Below are 24031 nucleotides of genomic sequence, written 5' to 3' on the forward strand. Positions count from 1 at the left end.
TCAGTATGCTGTCAAATAGATGAGAGTGAATACTTTTAAGTCAGTGAGTTAAAAGGAAAAGAAGTTCTCATTATCAATAACTAGAAGAAAATTAATAGCAATAATAATCTGGAAAACTTATAACTAGAGTAATTATTTAATTAATGGACTAGAGTCATCTGTCAGGAGGGAATGTCCTATTCACTGAAGCAGTTTGGTTATTCCAGTTCATGTAACATTTATTTGGTACCCATATTCTTCCAGGCGTATTATCTAAATCTTGTAATTTAATCACCACAACACATTTTTGAGGTTGATATGATCACAATCATCATCCGGGAAAGTGGAAATAAGAAAAGAACAAGTTACCTAAAGTCATACATCTCATCAAGAGCACAGCCAGATTTGAAACTCAGACCTTTTAACTGTGAGTATAATATTCTTTCGCCTGCCCACTTTAGGACCTCACTCAAAATAACTGAAGTATCTCCTATCGTGATGCATACAGGAAAGAGCAATGCAAATGTTCTCAAACTGTAATGTGCATAGGAATTAGTGGTTACAAATGTATAGGTGTAGATTCAGCTCAAAATATTTTTATCAGTCTGCACAGAGCCAGATAACTATTTGTTAGTGAGCGTCAGAGGTCATTCAGACTAGCCTGTCTGTACTTCACTTCCCCTCCACCAAAACATAAAAAAGTAAAGGAAGTAAACCCAAACCAACCCAAAACATGATACTACAGAGGAAAGAGGCAGCCTTCACTTGGCTTTCAATATGAAGAACAGAAAACTATCGTGGGGCAAGATTTAAACTAATAGATGATATTTTAAATGAGCTGGCTCTTTAAAGTGGACGATCCCACTTCAGTTGATGAAAAAATGTGAATAATTGCTACTTTTTCATAAAGTAGGAAAATTCTATTTCCTTGAAACAGAGAAATGGGCTTTTAGAACTATGCTCCTTTATTATTTGGCCAGTATTCTGATTTGATGCAAAAATCCCTTTACATGGAGGAGATACCTTATCTCATTAGGAATGGAAATTTTACAAATCTGGCATGTATCAGTTTGAGAATGACACATTGATAGATTTCTCCTGCATAAAATTCTGCAGAAGAAAAAGAAAACATTTTCTTGCCACAGGCAATGGAGATAATTGTAATTAAATGTCAGGATTATAGTTTCAGAATATCGCAGTTACACCGTGCGCTGTTGCAAGATTTTAATTTCAATAGGAATTCTATCTAATATGTACTTTCCTTCCTTCCTTTCTTTCTCTTCCTTCCTTTCTTTTTCTTTCTCTTTCTCTCTTTCTTTTTTTCTTTTTTGTTTAGGTTATCTTGTCTCTAAAGCTTAGAATCTCTACGTTCCAAACCTCTTGTTGTCTTTACTTTTGAAAATGAAACAACCTACCTTGTTTTTGTTGTTATTGTTATTGGACTTGACATTTCCATAGCAATTGGGTTTGTATATTAACTTCTAGAGTTCTTACTAAAGTGTTATATAGACTGTGTCATGGATTGTCAGGGTTAGTTAAAATTCTTACACAGAAAACCTTAAAAATAGAAGTGTAATTATTTTTATTTTTGTAGGAAGGAGGTTTCTTAAGATAGGATTAGTGAAATATTCTATTTGAGAGAGAGATCTCATGAGAAATAAAAATGTAGGTTCCTCTTATGAAGATACAGTCTAGCCTTTAGAAATATTATGCATTCATGAAGGGTTAACAATGCCAAAACCACAGATAAGAAAATGTACTTATATAATAAAGGAAACGTTAAAGTAAAATTAGTGTGAATGTAAATATTCTCTCGAGAAATGTTTGAATTGTTTAATGTTGTGTTTAGATGTATTTTCAGCATAATTGTCTAAGAAAGGGCTTTCTATTAAATTTCTCCAGATAAGAAATTTCTTTCAATTCAATATAAAGAACAGCACATCGCCTAAGATCAGGCTCATTTTATAACATTCTGTTCAGTTCAGAGCGTTCCAGCCCTCACTTACTTAATCCACATAATTCCATTACACTTTTTCAACTGAACTAAATCTGGTCAAAGCATAGTCAACTACAACAATTCAAACTAACCAACTTAATTTTAAAAATTTATTCCGTTTGATTTGATGAATGAAATACTTTTTTCTTTCCTGTTAATTGAACTGAATTCAATTCAACTCAGATCAGAAGTCAGACCAGTCCTGCCCCATTTAATTCTATTCCAATTTTCAAACAAGATCAGATCTATAGTAACCCAACATTCAATTTGATTAACTTGAATTTTATTCCTCCTATTCATTCATTTTAACCTAAATTATACTGTCTTTCTACAAATCTCACACTTAATAATACAAGAAATCTGGCTTTGGTGTTTTGCAATCATTTTCTTCTTTTGGTAAATCTTTAAATTTTTCAAGACTAAAATTAGGACAAAAAAGTCTTTATTCATAGAATTAAGTCATCTGTCTTTTCAACCACCATTAATTGCATGTTTGAATATTTATATTCTCTCTGTGTAAGACACTATGCTAAGTACTTCACAGCAGACAGGTGTGTTATAAAAAACTGCCTTCAGAAGCTTTAATCTAAGACAAAAAACAAAGAGGAGGAAAACATTGTAGTGTGATGTGGAGTACAAAGGAGGTCACAAATGAAAAAAATGAATGATGACGGTAAAAGATCAACAGAGACATCCGTTTTGAAAATGACAAAGTGAAGAATAACGTTTCCCCATTATCTTCCTCGATATTACCCCAAAGCAACAAGAGGAATGAGAAACTGACACAACGATACTGAGATTACAAAATGAGTGGAAATCTGTGTGGAGTCAAGGCTGAGCAGTAGATATTGCAAGTTGAAGGAAAGCAAAAGGGAGAAATACTGCAATTGTGGGCTTCAGAGACATACAGGAACATTTGTATTAGAGATGGAAAATTCATTTGAGATGAAAAACCTAAATCCCTAGTTTGGAAGACCAGGGACGGGTGATTGTGCTGGAATCAGAATCTTCCCTACATCAGGTTGAGTTCTACGAATTAGAGGAATCAAGGCTAATGAAAGAATCACAAAGATAAGCCATGTTTGAAGGAATCTACGTGTCCCTGGAGTGACAAGGAAGAGGAGCTATTTTTGTAACTTGAATAAGCTCCAGTTGTTTATTTTCATTGGTTGGTGGGAGAAAAGTCTAACAGTCTTACTCAGGTAATAGTCCCATCCTGAGTAACCTGTTGTCCCTGCAAGATTTGAACATGATCCAAGCTCCTTTCCCCATGAGAACTGGTTTCAAAGAGCAGATCCAGGAAGGACAGCTAAGTTTCAAAAATAAGAAGCTGGAAAGAAGCAGCAAAGGATCGTGTTACAAGTCAAAAACAGATGAGATGTAAAAAGCAAACGAGGGATAGGAAAACCAGTTCCAGAAGAATGTTTATATGAAATCAAGGACAGTTAAAACTTAAGTGTTTTGCCATGGATGAAATACAAAATAACAACAGAAACCAATCACTTCTTTGAAATAAGAATACATACCAGATATCTAAGAGCTTCTACAAAGGATGGAAATACACCAGAAGGACTGCAAACCTGTGTCCCTGTGTTATCAAGGAAAAAAAAAGATGTGGAAAAAAATTGTTACAGACAAGAAAGTAAACTTAAAAAGACACTAAGCATGATAAGCAATGTTAAAAATATACTAAGAAATATGGAGAAAAGCAAAACTGGTAATTTTTTAAAAAAATTTAAAAGAAAAAATAGAATAAAGAGATAAAATGATACATATTCAGGTAAGAACACCTTATAAACATACACAATTAAGTTCCCTAAACAAAATTTAAACAATAAAACAGAACAAAACTTCAGATATAAATGTTCTGAAATGGAAAGAAAAACTTGAATATATACTGTAAGTATACATATTTCGTGGGACATGGATACAGAATGACCAGCATTAAATCACATCCTAGAAAATAAATTACAGCATTCATAGGTTAAAAAAAATTGGACAGTCAAGCAGAAAGGTAAAATCATTGTACTGGGCAAACACAGACTGGCCTAGACTCTTGCAAAGCAGTACTCAACACTAAAAGATAGTGAGGAAAATGCCTACTGAATCAATAAAGAAAGGAAATGAAAAAGGACAAAATTATCCTGCCAACTATCAATTACGTGTAAAGTCAAAGGAAACTGGTTGTAACTTTTTTTCTCAGTTTACATCATTATCAGTACTATTTATTGAATGGGGTTGAAATATATCGATTCATTATACAAATTATTCACACTTGTTAGTGTATTTCAAGGTCTTCACAAGTGAGTTTATTTACTTTAACAGCTTTACTGAGGCATACAGGAAATTACACTTATTTAAAGTATACAATCTGATATACAATTTGATGACTTTTGACATATGAATACAGTTGTGAAAACACCCCCACAATCCGGTTTTAAATACACACATCACCTCCAAAAGCTTCCTCCTGCCCTTTGTTTCTGTCTCTTTAATTTACTGTAGTAAGAACACTTAACATGAGGTCTAGCCACTTAAATTTTCAAGTGCACAATATAGTATTGTTAACTGCAGACAAAGTGCTGTACAAAATGGTCTCTAGAACTCATTTATCCTGCATGACTGAAACACTGTTTTAAGTACCTAAGAAGAAGGGACATTGTTTCCAAAGACCATCTTTCTACAAACAATCTACTGGGAAAAAAACAAGAGAGAATTGCCAAGGCATAATAACTGGCTTTAGAGACAACAGAAATAATCTGCTTGTTTTTAGGAATTGAAATATAACAAATAAGAGGATAATGGTTCAAGAACTGAATATAAGTGGTGTCAAGTCTGATGAATTTGAAATAATAAAACTAACAGAGGAAAGTAGGAGGGAAAAGGGTTGAAAAAAGTGTAAGACGTGCTGACTTCCTTCTCTTTAGCAGCTATAGTCAAAAATATTTTAAGCAAATCAAGAGACAGAGGTAGAATATAGTGAACAGTTTAAATATAGACACAAATGCAATAATATAATAAATAAAATCAGATGATAAGAATAAAAATGGGGGGAGAAAAAGAATATCAATTCCATAATTGTTTATGATAGATATTTAATATATAGTAACTGAGAATAGATAAACAAGATTATACTGAACAGCACAGGGAAATATATACAAGATCTTATGGTAGCTCACAGAGAAAAAAATGTAACAATGAATATATATATATGTTCATGTACAACTGAAAAATTGTGGTCTACACTGGAATTTGACACAACATTGTATAATGATTATAAATCAATAAAAAATGTTTAAAAAAAAGAATACAATATAAAGTTAGGATTTTCAAATTAATTACCTGGTAATTTTTTTTTGAAGAAACGTATACACGTATAAGAATAAGTAAATTGATTAATGAAAGCATATAAAGCCCAGAAACCGACAAAACCATAGATGGATACTTGATTGGTGAGAATGCTGGTATAGTCACTAAATTATGCTTAGATATTTGGATATTTATCAAGAGAAAATAACAGGAAAATTTCTCCATGAATTTTGAAACCACAAAGATATCTTGAACTGTATAAAAAAATAGCTGGCCATCAAGAAAAAAAAACCCTGATAATTTGATAAAAATTTGATTTTTTTGATAGATTGAAAGATTGATAACTTGATAATGCTGATAAACATTTCTGTTTATCAAGAGACATGGCTCAGAGAAAAAAAAAAAAGACAAAGGATAAAATAAAACATTTGCAATACATATAACCACAAATAATCAAGCCAGAGTATAAGAAGGCTTACGTAGTACTAGGAAAATGACACTTACAAAAATTATCAAATTGCTCGTAAGCATGGAAAGATGTTTAATTTATTCAGCAGTGAAGGAAAGGAACCCTAAAACCACAGTGAGGCAGTCCAACATCAAAACCAGCCAGTCACAAATTATACGTCTAATCGTATTAAGTATGGTGGCAAAGTGAAACAACTGTATATCTCTTTGAGACTCATTCTGCATGATTTACTAAAGCTGAACATGAAAATAGCTAATAAAAATGCCAGCAAATTGGCTCCCGGCACCCACCAGAAAGTGTGTACATGTTCACCAAGAGACTGGTGCAAGAACGTCCAGAGAAGCATTATTTGTATTAGCTTCAAGATGGAAATCTTCAAATATTCTTCAAAAATAAAACTAATAATATTTAAAACCATAGTATGTTTATATAATGGAATACTTTATAGCAATGAAAATGAGCATATTAACTCTACAGGCATAAACACTGGCTTTTACCATATACAAATTTAATGAAAATCTGCATGGCACACCGTGACCACAAGCCAAGTCAAGGACCTACTAAAACTCAGAGGGAAAGGTTTGTAGCTTGCATCTCTGGCTGAAAGAAACTATCTCTAGTATGTAAAGAACATCATTAATTAATTAGTTCAAAATCAACCAAAAGTCCAATAGAAAGATGGATAATGGATATAGATACTTAAAAAATAGAAAATACAAGCACTTTTTAAATACAGGAAAAAAATTCAGTTGCACACATAAAAGCATAAACAGAAATCAAGATTACACTGAGAATCCATTTTTTTTCAAATTAGTATTATTAATTAAATTGTGTTGACAAGATGTGAAGATACTGACTCTCACACACAGGAGTGCAAATCTGGATAAATCTCTAGAGAAGGAAATCTGGAAATATTTCTCCAAGTTATAAATGCATATAAAAATCTGACTAATCAATTAGCATAGAAACTTACCCTAAAGACATATCCATATATCCATATGTGGAACTACACATAATAAATACTGTTCAATGCAACACTGCTTTAATAACAAGCTTGAATACTGATTATTTAAATCATTTGTGACTGCTACTTAATTAGCAAGAAAGAGTCAGCATGGTCACGTCAGTGATAGAAAATAAATAATCTCTACTTTGTCCAGAACTATTAAAATGACTGTGTGAGCTGGAAATATGCAAAGCAGTGCTAATATGAATAGGAAAAAATTATGATCGTTCTGTGACCTTTAAAATTTTTTGTCAAACATTAAAAACTCTGTTACTGTTAGTTACAAATAGGAAAAAAAAAAAAACCCAAGCCTGAATAGTACTTACATGTTTAGCAATACGGGATGCATACATTAATCATGATGTATCTATGCTATTTAGTCACAGGAAAGAATGAGGAAGATTTTATGTCCTAATATAGAAATCCTTGTGGAAAAATATTAACAAAGGTAAGGTATGGAACAGTACGTATAGAATCCCATCGATTTTATGGAAGCTGGATTGTTGAAGGGCAAAGGTGAAAGGAAAACTTATTCTGATACAGTCTGAATTTTGAGAACATGTCACAGCATTTCCTATTTAAAATTTTGAAGACAACAATTAGTATTAACAGTTAAACCTACACACATTGAAAGGATACTAAGAGACTACTATGAACATTCTATGACAATATTTAACGGCTTATGTGAAATAAACCATTTTTCTGAAAAAGGAAACAATAAAAGGGACAAGGAAAATTAGAAAGTCTGAATATTCCTATGCCAATCAAAAAAGAAAAATGAAATTTATTACCAAAATGTTGTTGACAAAGATACTTCCAGGCCGAAATGATTTCATCTGTGAACTGTATTTAAAAAATCATGAAGAAACAATACCAGTTTTCCAGAAAATCTCTCAGAAAAGTAAAAGAGGAAGACAAGTAGGATACAACAGCTTGCACTGACTAATCCTTCTGCCAAAGATTACCATGAAATCTAAAAAAAAAAAAAACAAAACAAAAAATGAAACAACCGTCTGAAATCTTTGGAGAGGAGTTACTGCAGGCAGAACTCATGAGGCTGCAATTCCTGGGAGAAAGAAAGCACAATGTGAAAAATTCCACATTTACTGGCCTTTCCCCTGAGGGCATTTGCCAATTGGAAGTTTGGGAGAATAAAATAGAAGAAAAAAGCAGCAGTCTCAGAAGCCTCAGGACTGAAGTTCAGAGATGCCAGATTTTGAGTAGCAAAATCCTGGGGAGCAAGAGATCGGAGAAGTAAGCCCTCAGATCTGTGTAATTTCCTCTTAGTTTCTGGCTGACTCCAGATTTACTTGCGCATAAGGCGAAGCTCTTAACAACCGAACGTGAACTAGAAATTGCTTGGCAAAAGAGAAACACGTATTTCAGCAGCTACATTTTCCCAAGGAAAGAGATGCTAGGTTTGAAACCCCTGCAAGGAGAAGTGGCTAGGTAACCAGTCTAGGTTTTCACGTGGGAGGACCGAAGTTCAAGTCTTTATGAGGTGGAGTGGTTTAGATGATCACCCTCTATGGTCTCAGGTGAGATGATCACAGGAGACGATCATATGTGTATATAAACCATATAAATTATATAGTACATGCTGTGTGTGTGTGTGTGTGTGTACATGCAAGTATATATAATATAGACGGGGGAAGGATTTATCATGAGGGGTGGGCTCACACAATTATGGAGGCTGAGAAGCCTGAAATCTTCTGTCTATAAGCGAGACACCCAGGGAAGCTGGTGGTGTGGTTCAGTCTGAGTCTGAAGACCTGAGAATTAGACCCAGACAATCAGAGGCTCCTTATCCCAAACCTGTCCTTGGAATGTATGTTCCACCCACTGTTCCTGCACTAGGAGCCACTCCAGGACACAGCCGTGAGGCAAGAAGGTGTCACTGAGACCATCTGGACTAAATACAGTACCAAACCCCTTTAAGTCCTCCATATGAACCCATGATTCTGGTGGGCCAGTGTGATGATCCGTTCTTCTTTCAGCCACTCAAGACACACCTCCTGTCAAAGTTCCCTTGCTTATTAAAAGGTCCACCTACTAATCTGGGTGGTCTGCCTCTTTCTTTGGTCTCTCCTTGCACTTTGTGCAGGGGGCCCATTTTCAATTTCATCTGGGAAACTCCCAAGGTTGTGAACCATCAGGAGTGGGAAGGTGGAATTTAAAAAGATTTTTATGCTCATCTTAACAATTTAGATGGTATCCACTTAAGATAAAGGTTAATGTAGACGGATTTCTTTTAGAAAGTCATAAGGCTTATACTATGAGTTTGTATCTCTTATTTTAGAATTTTATTTTAGAACACTATGAGCGTGTGCATTTTGGTCCTACCAATATTAAAATCAGGGAATCATTTTATTACACCTACCTTGAGATGATTCTGCAATGTTTCATATGCAACTTGCCCAAACCCACATACAGCAGATCACCAAAGAAGTATCACACTCCATAAGCAGTTTTTGCAGGATTATATCTGTTTTCTTTTAGCAATAGGGATATGGATGATTCACGTTCCAACTATGGCATATAAATGTCTCAAAGCCTCGCTATTGGAAAGTTATAGGCCACAAATATGCAAATATGTACATGCTCTAGGGTTATGCAGACAATCCACAACAGATTAAACAGATAATGATTTACAATTAACGAGTTAAAAAGTCAGCAAATGGAAATCAAGACCAAGTCAAGATCCCACTCCATCATTCTTGTCTAACACATCATCCCTGGCCATCTGCAGGCAAACCTGCGCTGACTGCATGCAAACAAGCTGCTGCATTAGCACCCCGAACCTCCAAGAATACACATGCGAGTTAGGAATACTAAATTTCAGTAGTCTTTGACCATCTATTTACTGGATTCTTACTACTTAATCCTTAGCTAGATGCAAAAACAAAAAGCTATTCGATTCTCTGTCATTTGTCAATTGAGACAATACTTGCGTTTTTAAAGGACTTTTCGGACAGAATTTTTCAAAATCCAGATTCACGAGGACTTGAAAATCTTGACTCCACAGAAATCAGACACTGTCCCTGGTCCGGAAAAGGAGAACACTCCCCATCGTGTCTGCAATCACTTCTCTGTGTCTTTTTGATCTTAAGCACCATCGAGCACTGAATATCTGTTCTGCCTCTCAGTGGAGTATATTTTACAGAGGACCATCTGTGTCTGGTCTCGGTCTCCGTTTAGTCTGGTCACACCACGTCATGATCAGTAGTTCAAGCTGAGGTAGGAAGGTCTGAAGTATGCAACACGAATGAACCTTGAGGACATTATTCTTAGTGAAGGAAGTTGGTTATAGAAAAACAACGCTGCTTAGTTCCATTTACATAAAATATCTAAAATAGTCAAATTCACAGAAGGGAAGAGTGAATGGTAGTTGCCAGGGGCTGGCAGTGAGAGGAGATGGAGAGGACACAAAGGGCATCAAGTTTCAGTTAAGCAAGGTGAACACACTCTAGACATTTCACTGTATAGCACTGCAACGAGTCAACAGTGGTTTATTATTGTACACTTAAAAACTTGTGAAGAGGGCCCATATTTTGTTAATTGTTCTTCTGACAATAAAATGTAAAGACAGTAAAAAAAATGTTTCAAGCACAGAAATGAAGACAAAGGCCTTAGCATTTCATAACCTAACAGAACTGTTTCTAGTCTGACCAAGGTGCACTTGGTGGTACTAACCCAGAATCCATTCTGTCCACATCACCTGCGTGAACTTGCATACCTTAAAAGATCTGTGCTTCAGTTTCCTTATGTATAAAATGAAGATTATAATAGTAACTATATCATATATCATTTTATTTATTTATTTGTATTTTGGAGATTAAATGGGACATTCACAGGGAGTTGGGAGTGGGGGAGTAGAGCACTGTCTGGTACCTGTGAAATTTGAATTGTTATTTGTTAATTATTATTACTGACATTGGTCTTATTATTTTGGCATATTTTATGAGGCTGTCTATGTTTTCTAAGTATGACCTAAAGATGCATAGTGCAGCAAAATGGAAGTTTCCCTGTTGGATTCTTCTTTTAGGTTTCTCAAATTAAAAACGTTACATAGCTGAAAATACAGAACATTGAAATGTTGGGCCTTCTTTGTAACATACATAGTCAAGATGTTCACTATAACTGAAGGATTGATTGCTCTAATTTACCCTGACTCTAAAGTAAAGTCCCCTGAAAAATGGGACTGTCATCTCCAGCGCTCAGCTCTACGGAATACAATAAACTGAGGAATCACAATATGTTAAGGTAAAAAGTTCAAGTTTAGTTAAACCTAATGGAAGGTAAGGCGTGACACTTTCACAATAGGTAAAATTTCGGCGTTTCAGAACTCATTGTATCTTATGATTGCTTACTCCAACAGCTTATTTTGCCCTCGTGTTCCCATTTCTTTTCAGTTCTTCTTTTATTCAATGCCACACACTGCAGTTTATTTCAAAATGTAATGCTTGATGAGTTTCATTGTGTTATTCCCCTCATAATATTTTTCACATACAATTTCCACGAATCAAATAATATTCTAGTACCTATGCATATTATTCATATCTATTCCAGTTTTCTATGGTTATGTAAGAAGGAATGATTGGTCAAAGAGAGTGATATATTTTGAAAGGATTTTGCTGCGTACTGTTGAATTACTCACCAGATACACTGCAGAATCCTTTACGTTTTAATAGTTAAAACAATTCTTGGAAATGTAGGCAGAGCATTAAAAACTACATTTACTTTCGATGGGCACTCACCTAAATTTAGATATATAGTCTCTTCAGGACTTCTTACCCAACAGTTAAGAAGCAGTTTGTATCATAGATGCTTCTAGGCTTGTCATTTACATAAAAAGTGAAAACAACTTTAAAAATGTATTCATAGAGTAACAATGAAATTATTGTTTGGTTTTTCTATTATTCACAGTAACAGGAAAAAAAAAATCTTAAAATTGGTATGAAACCCCGAATAGCCCAAGCAATCCTGAGAAAGAAGAACAGAGCTGAAAGCATCACACTTTCTGATCTCAAACTATATTAAATGCGGTAGTAATTTACAGAGTATGGTGCTGGCATAAAAACAGTCACATAGACCAATGGAACAGAATGGAGAGCCCCAAATCAAACCCCTCCACACACAATCAACTGCTCTTCTGCAAGGAGGCCCGGGACACCAAGTGGGGAAAGGATAGCCTCTTCAACAAATGGTGGTGGGGAAACTGGACAAATCCACGCAGAAAAATGAAGTTGGGAGGCCTATCTGACACTCACAAAAATTAACTCAAAATAAATCAAAGGCTTAAAAACATATGACCTAGACAATAAAACTCCTAGAAGAAAACATAGGGAAGCAGTTCCGAGACTCTGGTCTTGGCAATGATTTCTTGGATATGACACCAAAAGCACAAGCAACAAGAGCAAAAATCAACAAATGGGACCGTTACTGAGCCAAGTCTGATTGCCCAAAGCGCAGCAAGCCAAATGCTGAGATGCTAAGGTTTGCAGCAGACAAGCGGGTTATTCATGAGGCAGCCAAGCCAGGAGACAGGAGAACAAATCTCAAATCCACATTCCTGAAGGCAAGGGGCTTTGGTCACTTGTGGGATAAACCTGAGGCATGGAGAGCATGGGGGGAAGTAATTACAGACAATAAAAAAAGGTGAGGAAATTGTTGTCCTGCGCAGACACAACTAAGCTACAACCTTCTACATGGGACACAGAAAATGGTGGCATTAGCATGCTCTGAGGGTGGAGTTTTTGGCCCTCTGACTTCAAAAGGTCACCCAACACACACTCATACTCAGACGAGTGATAGAGGGTCTTAACCAGTCTTAACTGGCTAGAACTCAAGCTGGACACAGCCGACTCCAAGTTCCAAAAAAACAACTTGGGCAACATCTTATTATTATTAGGCTAGGTGATGCTTAGAGGACAGGCAAGTTTTTATAAAAACAATTAAAGTGAGCTTTATCAGTGAAGGCAAATTATAGTTTATTATTCATTAATGGATAACCGATAATAACGCTTGTTTTCAGGACTACATCAAACTTAAGTTTCTGCAGAGCAAAAGAAACAACAAAGTGAAAGGCAACCTACAGAGTGGGAGAAAAGTTTTGCAAGCTATATATTGAATAAAGGGTTAATATCTGAAACATATAATAACTCATAAACAAACAAACAAAAAATCCTATTATAAAAAAAGGGAGAAGGAGCTAAATGAACATTTTTCTCCCAAGGAGACAAAAAAAAAAATGGCTAAATGCAATATGCAAAAAGGTACATGAAACGAGACTCACCACCACTAATCCTCAGGGAACTGCAAATCAAAACCTCAATGAGATATCACTTCCCATCTGTCAGAATGGCTTATCATCAAGGAGACAAGAGATAACGAGCGCTGGGGAAGATGTGGAGAAAAGGAAACAAACACCATCAATGGGAATGCAGATTGGTTCAGGGACTATGGAAAACAAAATGGAGTTTCCTCAAAAAATTAGAAATAGATCTGCCAGACAACCCAGTAATTCCACTCCTGGAATATACTGAAAGGAGACAGGATACAGAAGAGATATATGCATTCCCGTGTCATTGCAGCATTATTCACAATAGCCAAGATATGAAAACAACCTAAGTGCCCAGATAAATGGATAAAGAAGATGTGGTATACATACACAATGGAATATTATTCAGTCATGAAAAGAAGACCACCTCGCCATTTGTGACAACATGGATGGACCCTGAGGTCACTATGGCTAAATGAAATAAGGCAGAGAAAGAGAAACACTACATGATCTAACTAATATATGGAAACTAAAAGCAAAACTAAACAAAACTCATAGAACTCATAGATACAGACAGCAGATTAGTGGTTTCCAGATTGGGGAGATTGGGGGGCAGTGGTTGATGGAATGGGTGCAGGGTAAAAAGTACAAACTTTCAGTTATAAAATAAATCAGCCTTGGGGATGCAGTGTACAGCATTGTGACTCTGGTTAATAATACTGTGTTGTATATTTGAGCATTGCTGAGAATAGATCCTAAAAGTCCACATCACAAGAAAATAAATTTGTAACTATGTGTGGTGATGGAGGTTGACTAGACACAGTGGTGAGAATTTAGCAATATATGCAAATGTCAAATTATTATGTTGTACCCCTGAAATTAATATACTGTTATGTGTCAATTATATCTCAAAAAATGCTAACAAGAGCTAACATTTATTGAATTCTTATCATACACCATAAATTTAAATCATTTAATATTTAATCTTCCCCATCACCCTGTGGGCTATATACCATTTAACAAGTGAATACGTGAGCTCAAGGAATTTAAGCAACTTGTCAAAAGTTTTCTGTCTAGGTAGATATAGAGCCAAAATTTGAACTTAGGTGTAGTCTTGGCTGTAGTATCTGTGCCCTTAGGCAATAATATATATGAATCAGGTTACTAGGTACCACTGTCATATTTGTCTGAGTAAATCTTAGCTGATCTCCTTTGTAGTTTCTTTTTTGTCAGTCCTGTCCCTTAGATGTCTGCATTTCTAATCAGCGAACTCATCAAAACCCGTGGCTTTCACTGCCATGTACAATTTTAGTAACTTCTGAGTCTGTGTCTTTATTCCCGACTTCTCAGATAATCACTCCTTGTGAAGCTCAACAGAAACACTTTCCTTGGGTACGTCATTGGCACCTCAAACCCAACATATCAGAGACCAAATTTATCATCTTTTCCTCCATATGTGTTTCTCTTCCATATCTTATTTGCTAGCAAATAATGGTAGCAAGAACACATATTTGTCCAAAACAAAAAGCTGGGGGTTACATTTTGTCCTCTTCATTCTCACTTAACCACCCTTTTCCATACCTTGTATCTGGTCATGATCTATAGCTTCCACTCTCCCAATCGTTCTAATGTTTACCACATTCATCCTACCATAAGCTCACGTCTCTTGAAAACTTGGATTAGCACAACAGAACCACTCGATATCCAGACTCTAATTAGAATTGCCTCCAATCCATCCACAATAGTTAGCAGAATAATTGCTCCCAAAATTCTAGTATTAATATTCTGCTTTAAATATTTCAGTAGTTCTGCATAACTTTCAGGACCAATTTCAAACTCTATACTTTAGCGCACTTGTCCCTCTCTAACTTCATCTCAAATCACAATTCCATTTGTGTTATTTACCATAATAAATGGCACGAGGTTTACTGAGGAAGGCACACGGTGTCATGCTACCATGATTTCATTCGGGCTAATTTCGCTGCCTGATGATGTTCACTTTTAAGCAAAATTTAAATTTGAGAATTCAGGTAATTTAACCTTCCTCTAGGAATCCAGCCCTGACCCTTGAATCAAAATCTGATTCAGATGTGCTTCTTATTTCCTTCCATAGCATGTTATTCAGGCTTCCATCATGAACATACCATACTTTATTGCACTTTATTTTTGTCTGATCTTGCTTAATAGACTATAAATCCATTGAGGACTGATACCATATATTATGTAAGCGGGTATCCCAGATGCCTGACATGATGCCTGACACAAAGTAGGTACACAAAATATAATTGCTTGTTAAATAAAATTACTGTTGATTTGTACAGACATTGAGAATCCTTCAGGGGCTCTGGAAATAACTGCTTTGGCTCCACCATGACTGGATAATAAAATAAGGCTGGAAAACAATATTTCATCTGATTTTTTTCACTTTAGGAATTACAAGATGGGTTTAAGTGCAGCTTATGGAGAAGGTGTTAGCAAAACACCATTTTTCCTTGTCAGATATTAACAATGTTTGCATGCTTTAAATGAAGGTGGGGTTTTTTTTGTTGTTGTTGGATTATCTTCTTTTTGAAGATACTAGTATTTGTTCAAATACTTTGATAACTTCTTAAGTCTGGAGAGATTCACAGTGATTTCATTTCAAGAAGCCCTGGACAGTACATGCTGAAATGGAAACTGTTAAATTAATCTAGTGGCATGAAGCGAGAGATAAAGTACTCTGAAAACTGCATAAAATGTAATTCTCCAAGTGCAGCGTTGTTCTTACGGAGAGTAACAGAGGGTTTCTATATTTATAGAGAACTTATACAGACTATGTACGAAGGAAAAGCATTCAGCATCTATAAAATGTCACTGAGAAGTTAACAAAGTGAATGTTCATTTAAACATTTTTCTGATTGGCACATGGTTTCCTCTGTGTGTATGTGTGTAAATATGGAATTACAAATGTCTCCATGTCTGAAAAACTTAATGGCGCCACATATTTCTCAAAGTTTTGTATTTTATATTACTGCTTTGCTAAGAGTTCTGTGTCCAGTTCTATGAGAAGGAGTTGTGTAAAATCCCACGCAGAAGTCTGGATGCCAGGTTTCAGCACTCATTACTGTCTGAACATGGGCAAGTTACTTACCTTTCCTTTGCTTCTCTCATCTGTAACTTGGGAGCTAATAATAATAGCGATATCATAGGACCATTCTGAATGTTAAATGAATTTAAATCTATAAGGAATTTAGAAGTGGAACCAATTTTTTTTCTTTGCAAGTGAATCAATTTATGTTAATTGCTCTTTAGACTCATCATCATTGTTAACTCAATTTTTGCTAGTTTTCATCACTGTAAGCAAGTCCACTAAATCAAGTGGTTATTTCTGATTAAAAAGAAAACATATCTGCACTATTTACTGCCCTCGTGCATAATAATTCTCTGCAAGCGAATTAGTTATGACCTATAGTTACCAGGCAAACTTGCTTTATAAATACTGAGACATTTACTTGTATATAGCTACAGAGCAGGAGCAACCAGCAGTAGAGATCTTAAAATTGGCTTTTTTTGATCTGAGTCCTGTTTGGAAGAACATCAAAAATTGCCCATGTGTGCTCCCCCACCCCCTCCCACTGTGTCTCCTTTCTCTGTGCATGTGTGTCCTGCACACACACACGTGCACAACAGATAAAGGGGAGGACTACATGCCGATGGATCTTCATTTCAGATGGAGGAGCTCTGTATTAATCTGTTTTATAAATCGGCTCTACATTAGATTTTACTTGGTGAAGCCTTTTATTTTATTTTTACTTTTTAAGTTTTTTCAGCTTCACTGACAAATACAATTGAATATATTTAAAGTGTACAACATGGTAATCTGACATATGTATAATTTGTGAAATGATTACCTCACCTCATCAGGTTAATTAACACATCCAACAATTCACTATTACCTTTTAGTGTGTATGCAGTAAAAATCCTTAAGATCTATGCTCTCTTAGCAAATTTCAAGTACACAATAGAGTATTATCACCAACAGACACCACATGGTACATCAGATCCCCAGACTGGATCCATCTTATAACTGAAGGTTTTCACCCTTGGACCAGCTCCTGGTAACCATCGTTCTACCCTCTGTTCTCTTGGTTTCACTGACTAGCTTTAATACCCACAAAAAAATCTTTCATAAAATGCAGCAGCCAATATTCTTAATTTATTTTACATGTTCTGCTTCTAGAACAGTCCTATATAAACTTCAACATTCAAGAAAACTTACTTGATAAGATGAAACCTGTTTGATGTTTGAGCCCAGGAGATGGAGCCCAGGAGACTAGCAGAAATGTATGGAGGAACACACTTCACAGCTACACAGTACAATAAATCCCTTCTGTTGACGAAGGCTAAATTTAGCTGAAGTTCCACTTTTGTTCTGTATTCTGTATATCTTTAATAAAATATTTCCTAATAATTTATCACTACCTTCAGACAATCTGATAAAGAATATGTATGTATGTATAACTGAATCACTGCCGTACAGCTGAAATTAACACAACACTGTTAATCAATTATCCTTCAATAAAACAGCAACAACAATGTGTGGGATCTTAGGAGGGTCAGTGGTCAGTGAGTCTTTTGAGTTCACAAGTCTGCTTGGTTTTATTACAATGGGAGTTTCCAATCTGATTTTTCTGCTTGCTCTTAATGCATGAAAGACACACAGCAAAGAAGCATCGCAATAGGAAGTCCGCAAACTGGACTTCTGGTTTGGGTGTAGAGTTGTGAGGAATTGCTGCTAGTTATACATCAAAAACAATAAAAGGAAATCATCTGTTCTATAAATTTCCAATCAGCAGTTTGACTTAATCAGATTTTCTATTCTGTTTTAATTTTGCTATTCTGGGTAGAAATCTTGAATTCAGCATTAACATTAAGGACTTGAAGCCAAATGGTTTTCTCTGCGAGTTGCCAGAAGAACCAATCAACAGACTAAATGTAGACAGAACATCATTTATATTGACTAGATGCATAACAGCTGTTGCAAAGGACTCTGTTCCAAGGCAATGATTAAATGGGGAGAACCCAAGCAGAACTATTTTGACAGTGACTCCATAGTTGGACACTGAATTCATGTACATGTGTAAAAACGTGAGTTTGGTTGAAGGATGCCAAACCACCCACCTGAAAACTAATGAAAATCATCATCATCCTGGATATAGTTACCAATTCCCTGATAGTCTAACATTTTACCAGATTTTGAGAAAGGACAGAAAGAAAAATGTGGTCACTGGCCCTCTGGGAATTTAAAATACAATCAAATCACTTATCTTTGATTTGTGAGATTACCTCTGAGTTATGTGAAACAAAGGAAAAATCTCTAGAATCATCAATAAAGATCAATAATATAAAGAACAGGGAAGGAGAGACAGCTCTGTGGGAAAAAAGGACAATGGGGGAATAAAAGATGAGATTATTTCACGAGAAAAAAAACTCCACACATTTTCAAGATTTTCCTAGACTTCACTCATTGTATCATCAATCCATTCCTTATAATAACAAGCACCAGAAATAATTTCATGCAGGTAAGAGCTGAATTGGCATGCATATTTAAGTGTGCCACCTATGTGAATTATAATCATAACTCTGTCAGTATTTCTCACACTTGGAATAATTTCCTCATATTTAACTACCTATTGCAATTACTACTATTATAATAATATAATTCTACATAATGTAATAGTATAATTTCTCCGTTTTAAACATTTCTTGCGCCGTTGTGTAGATTCTGATTTTTCCCCCGTCTCAAATTGGTAATCATTCTCAGGAGTTTGTGGGGCATCTTCACAAATGATCACGTGCTTTTGGATGAGGCTATTCATTTCTGCAGAGAATTATTATTTTGGTTGGCTTGCAATTAATTACTATGTATTTCTACTTTAATTTCCCATGCTTTTCGTAACAACTTCATAACAATGTCAATAACTAAAATTCATGCGTCGTGTGGAACCATGTTCCATTTTGGCTGAGGTTCAGAGTTGACATGTCCTAACAAACGGGTCTGCCAAATTGTTACCAGCCTGCGAGGTATGTTTTTAGATCCTTCATCCAAGGAGATTTTAAACCAAAATCAAACAGCTTCTGGGTACATTCATCAGTATTTTCCCACGAGACTACACTGAGTACACAGAGCAAAGGAAACTGTTCCTTTAGCTCTGGGCAACCTGTGGTTATCACTAGCGTACAATGTGAAGCCTGAAGTCTCCTTCAACTTATCACTGACCCTCTGCCTGCTGCTGTAGTACCATTAAGGGATAGACAGGCAGCAGTAAAAAGTACATACAGCCCTGGATAATGGAGGAAAACATACTGTTCTCTTTATGTTTGTTAACAGGGCATGACAATTGTTCCCAAACTGCCTGGAAGCCATTGTGCCTTATTACTCTGGAGTAGGACAGCTGATGCAATAGAGGACACGGTTACATAGCTAATGCAAGGAAAGCATTTCCCCCACCCGCGACACGCCAAATGCTTGGAGCACTCATGGGCTTTGGAAAGCCTTATAGGGATTTTTGTAGGTAGGCAAACAAAAGATCTTAATTTAACCCCATTTATTTAAAGTAGGCCAAAAGATGGATTATTCCATTTGGACTTGGGAAAGAGATTCTGTTTTAGAAGCGGTAGTTGCTCTATGAAATGATGCAAAACGAGAAGTTTGTTTAATATAATAAAAGAAAGCATGGGTATTAATCAAAACAACATTCTATAATTAATGCGATTTTATAGACATTGGTAGTTTCCCAAGCCCTCGTTCAATTCTCTCAGTTATGTAATTTTCATAACATTGTGAGATAAATGTTACTATAATTTCTGTTTTATAGGTTGGAAAAAAGAGGTTAAGGCTAAGTAACTTACCTAGTTTTATAGAGGCAAAAATTGGCATAATAAGTATTCAAACCCTGATATGATTAAAAGCAGGCTTTCCACCAGACTTCATTACTTTTAAAGGTAATAACATTAATAGCTACACTTAACTGAGAACTTACCAGATGCCAAAAATTGTGCCAAGCTCTCTACATAGATTACTTCATGTAAACCTCACTATAATTATTTTGGAAAAAAAATAATTATCTACATTTACAAATGAGAAAATTGCATTCTTTGAATTACAAAAGAAAAAACATACTACTCTAGAAAAGTTTATTAGAGTGGCTAAATAAATATCATAGACTGTATATTTTCCCTTTGAAGAGAGGAACACTAAGAAATTAATCATAATGACTTTTAAACTTAAGAAAACAGTTACAGTGACCATGTGATATATAATAATTTTTTCTTTAAATAGGAAAAGAAAATAGTATATTATTATTTAGATATAATTTTAAGGTCAATTTTATACAGTGAATTATATTCCTATAATGAATAAAATTATCCAAATAAACTGTAGATTTAGATGCATACTATCCTACGCAAAAAGGATGCTTGCTATGGCTATTGAAGTATCCAAGAGTAAGTATTTTTCCTTACTAGTGTGCAAGCACTGTTCCAGGAATTGTGGACATAAAAAATTTGGAAATTTTTCAGGAAGATAAGACTCCATATAAAGTGTGTAAGAAATGAAGTATTCTCATACACTTCCGATGGAAATGGAAATTGGCACAAATACTCTAAATTAGTGATACGTGCTAAAATATAATCACAAGAAAAAATTGCTTAATGTGTAGAGGTACATGTTCAAAGATGTGAAAGATAAATAAACCTAAAAAGATACCAAAAAGGGACATTACAATGGTCAGTTTTATGTGTCAACTTGACGAGGCTATAGACTCCAGATATTCAAACACACGCTAACCTAGGTGTTGCCATGAAGTTATTCTGTAGATGCGATTGCAATCCATAATCAGTTTACTTTATTATGCAGGAGAGATTATCTTGAGCCTGATTCGATGGCGTGAAAGACTCCATCTTAGGAGCAGAACTGAGGCTTGCTTGAAGAAAAAGAAGTTTCAACCTGTCCATCCTGACAGCCTGCCCTCTGGGGTCTCAGACAAGCCTTGCCAGCTCCCACAACCAGGTAAGCCAGCTCCTTGCAATAAATCTGTTCATATATATTCCTATTAGTCCCATTTCCCTGGTGGAACACTGATTGATTCTGATTTGTTGTGAAAGTAACACAATAACTATGCGGTACAATAAAGTTGCTAAAATATTCAGCATAATATTTGTAATTATGAGACTATCTTCGAAATATTTGAGGACAAAAATAATCTATAAAAAGAATCTAAGTAACTTGTTATGACTGCATTATATGTATGTGCGTATGTGTATATACATGGCATATATGTGTATCTATGTCTCTCTCTATATACAAATCATAACTTTATAAAAAAAAACCCAAAATATTGAGATAATTTAACTTTGGCAGTTGTGATTAGGTTATTGTTTTGTTTTGGTTATTTGTCTTTTTTTGTTTTGTTTTTGCATTCCTGTAGTTTCTAGAAGCCAGTACACACTATGTATTACATTTAGTTTTAATTACAAAGAATATTTTGTGTAATATATGTACCTGTATACATACATATACCATGAGTGTACATATAGGTACAGACATTGACATAGTTGCTCCTTTCAGCTGAGGCTTTTGGAAGATATGAGAATGACATGATGTAACTTACTTTTCCCCCATTAATTTAAGCCTTAATATAAAAACTTTCCATCTTTTCTTCCTCCTTCTCCTCTTCCCTCCCTCTCTCTCACTCTATTTCTTTTTTTCTCTCCTTACACAGGTATTTTGAAAAGTGGCAAACATTCCTCCTAAAGATAGTGCAGACTGCTATGCTGTTTTGTTTTGTTCTTCACTGAGGTGTGGTTTACATACAGTTCTGTACACAATTTTTAAACTTAGAGTTCGTGAGTCCTGATACATGCTTATGCACATGTATCAACACCAAAGTTAGGAAATAAAGCACTGTAATTAAGTCAAATGTATTTTCTTTGTGCCCATTTCCAGTAAACCTCACTAACAAACACAACCATTCTCATGATTGCTATTACTGTAGCTTAGCTCTACATGCTTTAGAAATGGGTATAAATTAAACTAGGTAACCCGTCCTTTTCTGTATCATGCTTCCTTTCACATAGGGTGATGATTTTGAGATTCACTGATACTGATGAGCCTCAGCGCCCGGTCGGCCACGAGATCATGGGGGCAAACAGCCAATACATGAACCATTCTGTACCCATACAGCAATTCTGTTTTTCACGTTTGGCACAGTAATCAATGAATTACATGAGATATTCAACACTTCATTTTAAAATAAGCTTTGTGCTAGATGATTTTACCGAACTGTAGGCTAATTACGCGTTCGGAACACATTTAAGGTACGCTAGGTTAGGCTATGGTGTTGGGTGATAAAGGTTCACTAAATGCATTTTCAACTTAGTATTTTCAATTTATCATAGCTTTATTAGGATGCAACCCAATAAACCCATTGTAAGTAGAATAAGATCTGTATATCCACGTAATTGTATATTGTTTAATCATACAATGAAAGCATAGACTGATGCATGCTACAATATATATGGAACTAAAAACAACATGCTAAGTTACAGAATCCTGTCACAAAAGACCACATATTGTATGATTCCATTTATACGAAATGTTCGCAATAGACAAGTGAAGAGAGACAGGAAGCAGAGTAGTGGTTGCCTGTGACTGGGGAGGCTGAGAGGACACAAAGGTGATAGTTAAAAGGTACTAACTAGGCTTCTATTTGTGTTGATGAGAATATTCTAAAATTAACTATAGCAATAATGGCACTTTAGTGACCACACGAAAAACACTGAATTGTATGCTTTAAATGAGTGAATTGCATATTGAATGATTCACCTCAATTAAGCTGTCTAAAAACAGACAATAAAAAGATGCTTTTAAGGCAAATTCAGATTACCAATTGTCGCAATTTTAAGTGATCTTGGGGAGAACATGCTACTGTGCTTTTTTTTTTTTTTTCCAATACTGTCAGGATTTAGGTGGGAATAAACAGCTTCATGCATAGAACAGTAATTAAGAAGCGTGGCTTTATAGCCAGTCTAACCAGGATTCAAATCTACGGTGGCAGGAATTATTCATCATTGAATGCCTTTCACACAGAAGGACTTTAAATGGATGTAGGATATTGACTGTGATTTGATTTATTAATTTGTTATGATATCTTGATTTTTAATATAACTTCTAAGCAAAATGCAAAACATGCAATAGTAAAGATAGTCATTGAGTCACTCAATTTCCCTTAAAATAGTTTAAATGACATCTTCATGGATTTGGAAAATGGAATCAGTGTTTTCACAAAGCTTCAGGTGTTTACTTTGGCATGCTTATAGATGTCTTGATAATTTTCAAATTCCAGAGACAAATTTTAATATTAAAAAATCACAGACATCTGTTTCACAGATTAAAGGCACACAGGCGTGAGTATGAATTCTGATTTGGGTCTCTACTAAGTCTCTCATTTTGAGTATATTTAACTTCTTAATATAAATAATTTTCACTTGTAAAGTAGGGCTAACTCAAGTACTTTATCCCTTTCCCTAAAATTAGATAATATATAAAACATAGTCATTACTGTGCCTATCACAGGTAATACAAGAAATTTTAGAGCATTTTTCTTCTAATTTAAATTCTACCATGTCAGGAGCCCTTAAAGTAAATTCTGAGCTAACTGTTTCAGGGATGGCATCTTTTTTTTTTTTTCAAAATTAAATATATGAAAATTATGAAATCTTGACCTAATATTGGGGGGAAACCCAAAGAAGTCACCTAAGAGTCCAGGTACGGGGGCTTGCTCACACATCATGCTAACAAATAAAAAGAACATAGTAGGGAATCCAAATAAAATGATTTAGATCACATTCCTGTTCCCCTTCTGCTCCAGCCCCTGAAACATCCAAGCTCCTCTATCGCACTACAATCGGAAAGCGAGGAGTTGGACCAAGAGGAGGGGTTTCTGCTTGGTT

At 35.2% G+C, this 24031-nt stretch overlaps 1 long non-coding RNA gene across 1 annotated transcript; it reads left to right on the forward strand.

Moving 5' to 3' along the window:
- The first annotated feature begins 296 nt into the window (after window positions 1-296).
- Window positions 297-21850, forward strand: LOC140699016 (uncharacterized). The gene is made up of 3 exons (XR_012077044.1): window positions 297-406; window positions 20937-21089; window positions 21802-21850. It is a non-coding gene; the product is annotated as an uncharacterized lncRNA (long non-coding RNA).
- Window positions 21851-24031: the final 2181 nt, after the last annotated feature.

The sequence above is a fragment of the Vicugna pacos genome, chromosome 10 (genome assembly GCF_048564905.1).
Source record: "Vicugna pacos chromosome 10, VicPac4, whole genome shotgun sequence".
NCBI lineage: Eukaryota > Metazoa > Chordata > Mammalia > Artiodactyla > Camelidae > Vicugna > Vicugna pacos.